Consider the following 11,177-nt stretch of genomic DNA (forward strand, 5'->3'; position numbering starts at 1 on the left):
CTACCATATGTGTTGGCCTTTCGGGACCGCCTAGAAGCGTTGACCAAGACGGTACGGGAAAACCTTCAGGAGGCCCAGACCCGCCAGCGTACATGGTATGATCGGGGAGCCAGGGACCGTAGCTTTCAGGTCGGGCAGAAGGTACTAATTTTAAAACCTGTCCGACATGATAAGTTACAGGCCGCCTGGCAGGGCCCATATAAGGTGGTGGAGCAAAGATGCGATACCACCTATATTATCGGCCCCTGCACAGGGACTGGGGGGCGACGCATGCTCCATGTGAACATGCTGAAGCCCTACCACGAGCGTACTGAGGAGGTAACCGCCATCTGTGCCCCTAACACGGAAGAGTTTGACAGCTTACCCCTCCCCGATTTGCTGGGGGATGGGCAGCTGTCCGGAGATTTAGGGGAGGTTACGCTGGGAGATCGGCTGAGCCCACAGGAGCGGATCGAGGTACAGCAACTATTGGAAGAGAAACGCGACACGTTCTCTAATGTACCTGGATACACGCCTCTGGCAACTCACCGGGTCGAGACCCCAGGGCAACTACCCATGCGCCAGACGCCATACCGCATTCCAGAAGCGGTACGGGCAAACATGCGTAAGGAGATCGACGAAATGCTCCAACTGGGGGTGATTGAACCCTCAGACAGTCCTTGGGCATCTCCTGTAGTCCTCGTACCAAAGCGAGACGGTACGACCCGCTTCTGCGTGGACTATAGGAGATTGAACGAGAAGACTGTATCTGACGCCTATCCGATGCCCCGGATAGACGAGTTACTGGACAGAATGGCCAGGGGCCAATACCTCACCACTATTGACTTGTGTAAAGGGTATTGGCAAATCCCCCTGGCCCCAGACGCCATCCCGAAGTCAGCCTTTGTCACCCCATTTGGCTTGTACCAGTTTAAGGTCATGCCATTTGGGATGAAAAACGCCCCAGCCACCTTCCAAAGGATGGTGGATCGACTCCTAGATGGATTCCAGGACTATACATGTGCCTACCTGGACGATATTGCTATTTTTAGCAATACGTGGCAGGAACACTTAGCTCACATCGGAGCTGTACTAGATAGGATAAGGGAAGCAGGTCTGACCTTGAAGCCGGCCAAGTGTAGTATCGGCATGGCTGAGGTACAATACCTGGGACATAGAGTAGGGTGCGGTAAACAAAAACCCGAACCCGCCAAAGTAGAGGCTGTAGCCCAGTGGCCCACCCCTAGGACTAAGACCCAGGTTTTAGCGTTTCTAGGGACAGCAGGGTATTACCGGAAGTTTGTTCCCAATTATAGCGCCCTGGCCAAACCCCTCACTGACCTGACCCGTAAGAACCTTCCCCGCCAAGTAAACTGGACCCCGGAGTGTGAGCAGGCATTCCAACAATTGAAAAATGCACTGATAAATGCCCCTGTCTTGGCAGCTCCCAATCCAACTAAACGTTTTCTTGTTCACACAGACGCTTCTATGTTTGGATTGGGGGCAGTACTGAGTCAAGTCGGGGCCGATGGCGGGGAACATCCAGTGGCTTACATCAGTCGCAAACTGTTACCTCGAGAAGTAAGCTACGCCGCCATCGAAAAGGAATGCCTGGCTGTGGTGTGGGCCCTAAAGAAGCTACAACCCTATTTATATGGACAGCCCTTTTCCTTGCTCACGGATCACAACCCGTTAGTCTGGCTGAACCGGGTGGCTGGAGACAACGCCAGGCTGCTGCGCTGGAGTTTGGCGCTACAGCCTTTTGACTTTAATATCCAGTACCGGCCGGGTAAGCAGAATGGAAATGCTGACGGGTTGTCAAGACAAACTGACTTAGAGAAATGATCCGTGAGCCCCCGGACATCCCCAAGCCGATCCGTGTTGGATCAGACTGTGTATGCCGGCTTGTGGGCAAGGGGGAGCAGTGTAGCGGATTGGTACCGGGCTGTCCCACGACATGTGTGAGAATAAGTGTATTTGGTCATATGGCTGGTTTAATGTGTATGTACATGTATAGAAAGCATGGTATCCGGGTATAATGACAGTTAAATGTATGTAAAGAATTGTATTCCTCTAGTTGTTCGGTAGAATCATTCAAATAAAACAAGGGAATGAAACTACCGAACAACCAGACCACCCAGGAATGAGTGTGCCTCCAATTACCGTTTGCAACAATGTTGCAAACAGGTAATTGGCAATCAGTGCAGTGTGGTCTTTGTCCTCTGGGTGGCCGCCATTCGGGAAACAAACACGTGGCGGCGGCCATCTTAAACTACCGAACAGCGGTGTTTTGCCGTCGAGTGTCTGGAACTAAAATCGGACACTTGACTAGGCAAACACCGCTGAGACCTCCATACTTCCAGAAATTCGTATGGAAACTACCGAATGACCCGCCGTTCGGTAGAAAGAGCCCAATAAACAAGGGAATTCATTCAAACCCTCTCCAGGCTCTATAACACAGGCAATTCGCCTGTTTTCATTCCCTTGTTTGTGACCGACCGCAGGGCCAAAATGCATGGAACTGTTTTCGGATACTTTACCCATGCGGTCGGTCAAATCTTTGGAACCCCATATCTCACGAACCATTCATCCGAATGGGCTAATTTTTAAGTATGTTGGTCCCCCAGAATAGAGCTATCTGGGGATGTTGGATTTGTGGATGTACCCCAAGTATTTAGGGTACATCCAAAACTCGGGGAAAAACTGTGTACACAATAAGGGGATTATGATGCTAGAGGAGGGGAGGAGATCTGTGGGAGGTTACTACTTAGAGATTGGATAATGTCTTAAGTGTTAGAACCTCCTCCCTTGCATGGGAGAGGGCTTTATAAGGAACTGTGGAATAAAGCTTGTCAGTCTACTCCTGAAACTGTGTGTCGTCCAGTTATTGGGATTGCGATGGGGATACTGCTGTATTACTTTACCTGCTGGAAACCTTGCCTATGGACTTAACATCACCTTGTTCCTGAGCCTCACTGGAATCTCTAGTGGAGAATAGCTGTGCAAGATCGGCTCTCTGCTACAAAAACTTTTTTGGATAGTATTTCTTTATAAATGTGCAATATCTATTAATTAACTTGAAGTATGAGTAACCCCTGGAAAAAAGTGAATAATACTTTTTTTTTTAAATGTAATAGAAGAAATATCTCCTTAAATTTATAAATGTTGTGCTGTGTCCCTTTAAAAATGTTTAATAGGAGAAACCTCTCAAGCTTGAGAAAGAAGATCTCTTGGAGATCGAAACGTTGCACTTTTTCCAAATAAAGCTGCTGCATAATCAACCCTTGAGTGCCTGGACCACAATTTTGTACAACTATCACGGTAGGGGTAGCCAGCCCCAAGTCTAGTAGTACCGGGATTTCAGTAAGAGTGTGATATTCCCTTACTTTTTATTTTGTTGCTCTTCCAAGATGGCGTCTGTGATTTCTCCTCATGGCCGCAAGCCTGTGCAGCCCTAGAAGGCTTATCGTGATTTTGTTGCACATTCCTTGAAGCGATTGGAGGTGATATTTCAGCGTTTCTGGGCCTCTCTTCGTGCAGCAATGCCGTCTCAGCCTAACAGTCACAAAACTGCTCACACATTATAAAAATGTGTTTGTGGATTCACTGGAGTGCATTACTTGACATGTTTAACTTTGTTTTACAAGTGATACAAAAAATGAAAAAAGAGACAAATGACTCGGCATAACAGATAACTCATGCATCATTGCCATAGCACTGCGTGCTATTTTTCACTTTGCCTTTTCTACTCAGTAAAAAATCTCATCCTGTCTCAATAAAATAAAGAATAAAAAAATAAATAAAGAATAAATGATGAGTGGCAGGGCTTGAGCTGCATGGCGGCTAGACGTGGGTTATGTGAGCTCCCAGCATAAGCTTTCTCTTTAGCTATCAAACTGACTCCCAGTACAAAAATCTGACCTACAACACGACTTACCTGCTACTGGAGCCAGCCAAGGAGCCCAGAATTGTTTTAGCAGGGGGACCTTTACACGTCTCTGGGTGATTCCAGTGTGGCCTGGTGAAGCTGTCAGCCGGGAAAGGCGACCCGGCGACCCTGCAACCCTGCAACCCGCCCCCCCCTTGGACCGGTGAGGGTTATCGCGGTCCTCACTGGCTTACAGCACAGAGCAGAGTTCCTCACTCTCCCTGCTCCTACACAATCTCTGACTGACTAGCGCATGGTGCATCTAAGATAGCTGCGGAGCTGGACCTCCCTCATAGCAACACAGGCTTCATGAGCCTGACATGGAAGGAAGCCTTTGAAGCACGATTTGATGCGGTCTGCCAGGCGTTCTGACACCACTTAAACAGCCGATCCCACAGCTTTATATACCCAGCTGGTTTGCAGGCCCCGGCTGCTACTGCACCTCCGCATTCCTCTCCCAGGCCAAACTGAAGTTGCATCCAGCCCACCACCCATGTACCCAAGAAGGGTCCCGGATTTTGAATCTCCTGCAGACCCAAGATCCTGCCACATGGAGCAGGGGGATCAGTGGACAAGGGGCTCTGGCCCTCATCACTGCAGGGGCTTGAGGTTGTGGGGAGTGGAGCTGACCCATGGCACATCTCACTTGTCTGCAGAGAGTTCAGCAATACCTCATGAGACCCAAAGAGAAGGTGGAGTGCAGCGAACCTGATGGGATGATGGACATTCCGACGTGGCCACTTGCGGCATCGACTGAATATGAACTGTATACAATACACAATAATTAGCTGCATAGCACATTCAAGTTCCTTTTTTAGGCTTTTGCGCCCAGTGGTAACTCAAAAGCCTGGCATACCAACCTGCATAATTTACTCTCCTAAAATATGCTTGCCCTGGCTTTGCCTGGTCTAAACTGGTTTACAATGTTATCTGCTAAATATTTAATATAGATTAAAGGAAAATGGAGCTCATCATGCAGGAAAAGGTTAGCTCACGTTGTAGGGGATTTTCAATGTTTTATTCTGTGGCGTAAATTCCATAGAAGTAAAAGTTTCCCTTTAAAGTTCAATGGAAAGTTTTCTTTGTGTTTTCTAAGCATTTTCTAGAACCAATATCTTCTACAGCTCATAACTAACTGGTGTCTCATTAATCAGTTACACATTGCCCTGTAACACAACTCTCAAACTCTTACTCAAAATGTATTTCTGTTTCATTCCTGGATAGCTGTAAATAAAGTTTGAAGTGTTTTATAATTGACAAAAACACAAAAATAATTGAAAAAAAAACAAAAAAAATAAAAAAAATAAAACAAACAGCATGATAAGTCTGGACCCCAAATGCTTTAATTCTTGGCCCCGATTTAAAAAATCTGGACTATTTGCCAACTGTAAGCTCTAGCAGCCAACGGGCAGATGGTAAAATAGGCTTAACCATATTGCGGCTGGCCAGCACTTACTTGCCAACCACAACATTAAAAAAGTTAAATAAATAAATAAGCCTATGGGGTCATAACAACCTGCATATTACTATAAACCTCGTTATGCCCCCACCTGCCAGGTAGTTGACAGGCATGTTTACTAAATATTTAAAATAGTTATGGGGCCTGTAGTTAAAGGGGGCAAAGGCATCAGGTGAGAGGCTTGAAATAATAAAAAAAAAAATTGCACCCACCTGTGGCCAGCGTGTGGGAGCTACTAAATGTAAAAAAATAAAAATAGGAGGAGGACATCACTGCACCCACCAGTGGTAAGTGGGTGAGAGCTACTTACTAAATGAGGAGTAACTAATGTCCCCATCCGAGTTCTCACCCATTAGTGGTGGTTGATGGTCAAAAGCATAATATTCGGGTGGGTACCTAGTGTTTCCAACACCAGCACCCCTCATGGGCAGCAGGTATGGGGCCATTGACCACCCCCTGGTTAGTATCATGGTCCATCCACACCTCTCACTCCCAATGTGTCTAGGGGGGATTAAATTAAAAAAAACAAAAACCTTCCTACCTCCTCTGCCAAATAATGTTTTAGTTTTTTTTACGAGGTTTAAAAAATTAAATGTAGAAATTCACACATTTTTCGTGGAGCTGGTTGCCTCTATCTTGTTTTCCTGTCAAACATGGTTAGAACGGTGGCCCTCATATGCCATTGAATCATGTTGGACGAAACCAAACTGGAGTAATGTTTCCGTTATTCTCCTCATTTGTATTGTGTGAAATCGCTTTGCCTAGACAGAATTGCTTTGTGATGTCACTCACTAAATCTTTAAGAAACATTTCAATTTTTTTTTTTTAAAAATGGATCATCGTATGGAAACCAGTTAAAACAAGTTATTAATAATTAGAATGTATTATTCAATATGACAGTTCCACCATAAAGGGACACTATAGTCACCCAGACCACTTCAGCTCAATGAAGTGGTCTGGGTGCCAGGTCCCTCAGATTTTAACCCTTGCGATGCAAACATAGCAGTTTCAGAGAAAACTGCTCACTGACAACCACTAGAGACGCATCTGCGACGCTGGAGGCACATTTCGCCTCCATCACGCAGAGCGTCCATAGGAAAGCATTGAAAAATGCTCTCCTATGGACAGTTTGAATGCGCATGCGGCACTTGCCGCGCATGTGCATTCGGCTCCACTGACGTCCGAGGGAGCCCGGCGCTGGATTAAGGTAAGCTGCTGAAGGGGTTTTATCCCCTTCAGCGCCACGGGAGGGGGACCCTGAGGGTGGGGGCACCCTCAGGGCACTATAGTGTCAGTGTATACTGCTTTGTTTTCCTGACACCATAGTGATCCTTTAACCCCTTAAGGACCAAACTTCTGGAATAAAAGGGAATCATGACATGTCACACATGTCATGTGTCCTTAAGGGGTTAAGTACCATGTCGAATTTTACAATATATCTCCCTCTACACCCTGTTCCAAATTATTATGCAAATGCTATTTTTCTTATTTACCTAAATAATTGATGTAAATAACAGTCAGCATAATTCTCATGTTATCAACAAACCTCCTAATGATAACAGTATTTTTAAACATAAAAAACTTACAATGCACTGTTCCAAATAATTACGCACAGTAAGTTTCAAAACACTTTATAGGTTGTAAAGAACTGAAAATTGTCATTTGTTGTGTTTGCAGCATATTTACTGAAATCAAAAGCTATTTCAATCAAACTTATAACAACAAATTAACTTTTTAAACATTTTGCCAGGTCACGTTACATTTTAACATAGGACCCCTTATTTGATAACAGCTACACAAGTCTTGTATCCATTGAACTTGTGAGTTTTTGGACAGTTTCTGCTTGAATCTGTTTGCAAGATGTCAGAATAGCCTCCCGGAGCTGCTGTTGGATGTAAACTACCTCCCACCCTCATAGATCTTTTGCTTGAGGATGCTCCAAAGGTTCTCAACAGGATTGAGGTCAGTGGAGGATGGAGGCCACACCATGACTTTCTCTCCTTTAATCCCCATAGCAGCCATTGATGCAGAGGTATTCTTTGCGGCATGAGATTGTGCATTGTCATGCATGAAGATGATTTTATTACGGAAAGCCTAGTTCTTCCTTCTGTACCAGGGAAGAAAGTGGTCAGTCCGAAACTCCACATACTTTGCAGAGGTCATCTTTACACCTTTGGGGACCCTAAAGGGGCCGACCAGCAATCTTCCCATGATTCTGGCCCAAAACATGACTCCCCCACTGCCTTGCTGACGTCACAGCCTTGTTGAAACAGGATGGCCGTCCACCAACCATCCACTACTCCATCCATCCTGACCATCCAGGGTTGCACGGCACTCATAAGTGAACAGGACTGTTTGAAAATTAGTCTTCATGTCTTTTTCTGCTCAATGCAGCCGTTTCTGCTTGTAAGCATTGGTCAGTGGTGGCCGAATAGAAGGTTTATGCACAGTTGCAAGACTCTGGAGGACTCTACACCTTGATGGCCGTGGGACTCCAGAGGCACCAGCAGCTTCAAATATCTGTTTGCTGCTATGTAATGGTATTTTAGCAGCTGCTCTCTTGATCCGATGCATGGATCTGGCAGAAATCTTCCTCAATGTGCCTTTATCTGCACGAACCCGTCTGTGATCTGAATCAGCAACATCTCTTAATAGTGCGATGATTATGCTTATGTTTTCGTGAAATATCTAATGTTTTCATACCTCGTCCAAGGCATTGAACTATTCCACTCGTTTCGGCAGCAGAGAGATCCTTTTTCTCCCCCATATTGCATGAAAATGGTGCTCTGCTTAATAATGTGGAACACCTTCCTTTAGTAGTTTTTCCTTAAATTGGGCTCACCTGGCAATCTAATTATCACAGGTGTCCGAGATTGTTTTCAGTGATCAAAAGAGCCCTGAGACACAATGCCATCCATGAGTTAAACTGAAAAACTAAATATTTTATCTTTGTGACACTTTAATAGAATTTGCATAATAATTTGGAACAGGGTGTATAAGGTTTACAGCTGATCAGAGAGAGGTGTGAGTTGATAACATCAGTGCATTATTTATCTAACCAGCTAATAAGTCACATTCTTCTAGTGCTGTTCTCTCAGAGATAGCGAATGTTTCCCCACATCAGAGATAGCGAATGTTTCTCCACATCAATATAGGAAATCTAGTTGGGTCTCCTCTGGATTATCTGATTAATCTCTCAGTGTTAATATCTCACATTGCAGGGAGAGTGAGAGAAAACAATCAATGGCCCAGTTTCTCTGGCTTGTTTTCAGACTGAAAGGAACCCTCCAAGCACCATAACCACCACAGCGCACTTCAGTGGTTTTGGTGCTAGAAATGCTGTGGCACCCCTCCAAGTGTAAGTAAACAAACTGTTGGCTTAGCTTAATGGAGAGAGCTTCTGACTGAGAGGAGGCAGGGAGCGGCCCCCAGAAGTCAAACTACTACTACTAGCCAGTTTGACTACTTACACTGGGAGGCACTCCTAGCACCCTAAACACACTGTAGTAGTTATGGTGCTTGGGGTATCCCCTTTAGGTAGACTGGGCATAGTCCTAGTAATGACAACAAATGATAATGGCAGAGTTTTTAGGTAAAATCTACTTCTCAAACTACTAATAATCTATAAAAGAAGCACCAATTATCTTTAACTTATTGGAGTCTTTATAACTTCCCAGTGTCTCTGACAGTGAAGGAGACATCTCTGTCTAGCCAAGATCAACTCATGTCACAAAGGCGAAAGTAACTGCATTCAGTATATAAATCACTCGTATCAGTAGTCCTTTCAGTAAAGTATTCTCTGTGAGACCTTTGTTCTTTCTGATTTGGATTGGATAATAGTCTAAGTGACCTTTGCGACTAATGTCGCTCTATAACCTGAATTGTAGCACGTCTACCACTACATTGACCTGAATTTACTTTCACTATCCTTCAAATCTCTGGGACTTTTCAGTGTCATCCTCCTTGGATTTCATCCTGGCATGGGGTATAGGAAATTCCCTACTCTATTAATTATATTGCACGGGAAACTTATTTGTTTTCTATTTGTATTTTATTATTTTAGTTAGAAATGATACCTTATAATCGTATAATTTTTTTAAAACTGTTTTTAGTGATCTACGATGTAAATAACATTTAGTCTTCAGTTTCACATTATCATGGTGGCGTTTTAGAATGTTAGTAGATAATAGCTTTATTGTAAGTTTCCTCCAAGCTTGTTCCTTCTCAGCTGACATCACTCCTCCTCGCCTGAGGAGAAGGAAGGTCAAGGAGGACTTTCAGAGGGGTGGACAGGGCTGTGCATGCTGACCTCAGATGCATATTTTTCTAGAATTGACATTAGCCAGCCTGGAACGCATGATACCCCAGTGATATTGCTGGAGGTAGTTAATCTCTGTATAATGCTGCTCTTACAGACTCCAGGCAGCACGATCACTTCAAATCAGTGAAGTGGTCATGGTGCATGGAGTGTCCCTTTAACTTATTCTTTTCCAGCATCCATTGTTAATGTTTTTGAGAGTGCGTAATGGGATGAATTCATTATACCCTATCCTTTGAACTACCAGCACCTTCTAGAGATGCACTCTGGACATTCAGCTCTATCCATAAAACATAGTAATTACATTTTAGCATTGGCACGAGATAGGCTTGTCTGCACTGTGAGCATAAAACCAGGATGGGTAGGGGGGTCGCGTTATGCATAAAAAGCAGTCCATATATTCTCTAGGGAGAAATCTACATTATATAAGGCTAATATTTTCTCAGATAATATCTGTTACCATGGCAATCATTTGGGAATTTTGCCAAGAAGAAGGTTAATATGTAGCTACGTTAACCTTCTTTTTGTGTGTATTTGGTAATTTGTATGCAGGTGATAGAGTTACAGAAATAGGAAGTGCTTCTAGGAAAATTTGAGATGCGTTGGGTACTGTAAATTCAACAAGAGATTACATCAGCAGGAGATGGAAAGCCAGAGCTAAAATCTAACAATACGTGAATGTCAAGCCCCTGAAAAGGACCACACTTTATCTTCAGAACAGCTGCAGGGTTACTTCAAATTGTGTTAAGTTCCATAATGTATATTCTGAGATATTGACCAGTGTTTAACCCCTTAAGGACACATGACATGTGTGACATGTGACGATTCCCTTTTATTCCAGAAGTTTGGTCCTTAAGGGGTTAAGAAAGCTCCCCAGTCCCTTTGTGGTGACAAAAACTATTTACCACGCTGTACTCCAAAGCATCACTTACTGGTTCAGATATGTCTAGACCTGGTGATTAGGTTGTTTAGGGTAGTTAAAGGGCTTGGTCCTGGAGATAGAGATGAAATATCAATCGTCTTGTTTTAAGGCCTGTATCGCTTACACACATTGAGGGGCAACACGTGAAAAGTACTGTCCTGTAGATGTGAAATGCGGCAGGTAGTAAATCAGGAGATACAACAATCGGAAATCCTACAAAATATGAATTCTGCATACCACAGGTCAGCGTGTGATGCCAAACATGATGAAATTCTGTGTGTCCAATATAGTAACACTAATCAGGGGGACAGGACCAATGGTGGAACTAGAGCCGTTGCAGTCGAACTGGGGCATGCAAGCTGGGGGGCTTATCGGTTGGTCTTTACTCTTGGGGGCACCTGATGGGCATCTGTGATCAGGGGCCCAGTCGCGCACAGGTCACTTCCTCCCAGCTTGCAGTGAGCGCCACGCAGGCAGACAGAAGATGGGGAAGAGTAGATTGAGAGAGCCTGGACCAGCTCCAGACTCCCATCGCCTTAGCCAGCAGCCAGATCCCACTGGACCCCAAAAG

The sequence above is a fragment of the Pelobates fuscus genome, chromosome 6, assembly GCF_036172605.1.
Source record: "Pelobates fuscus isolate aPelFus1 chromosome 6, aPelFus1.pri, whole genome shotgun sequence".
Lineage (NCBI taxonomy): Eukaryota > Metazoa > Chordata > Amphibia > Anura > Pelobatidae > Pelobates > Pelobates fuscus.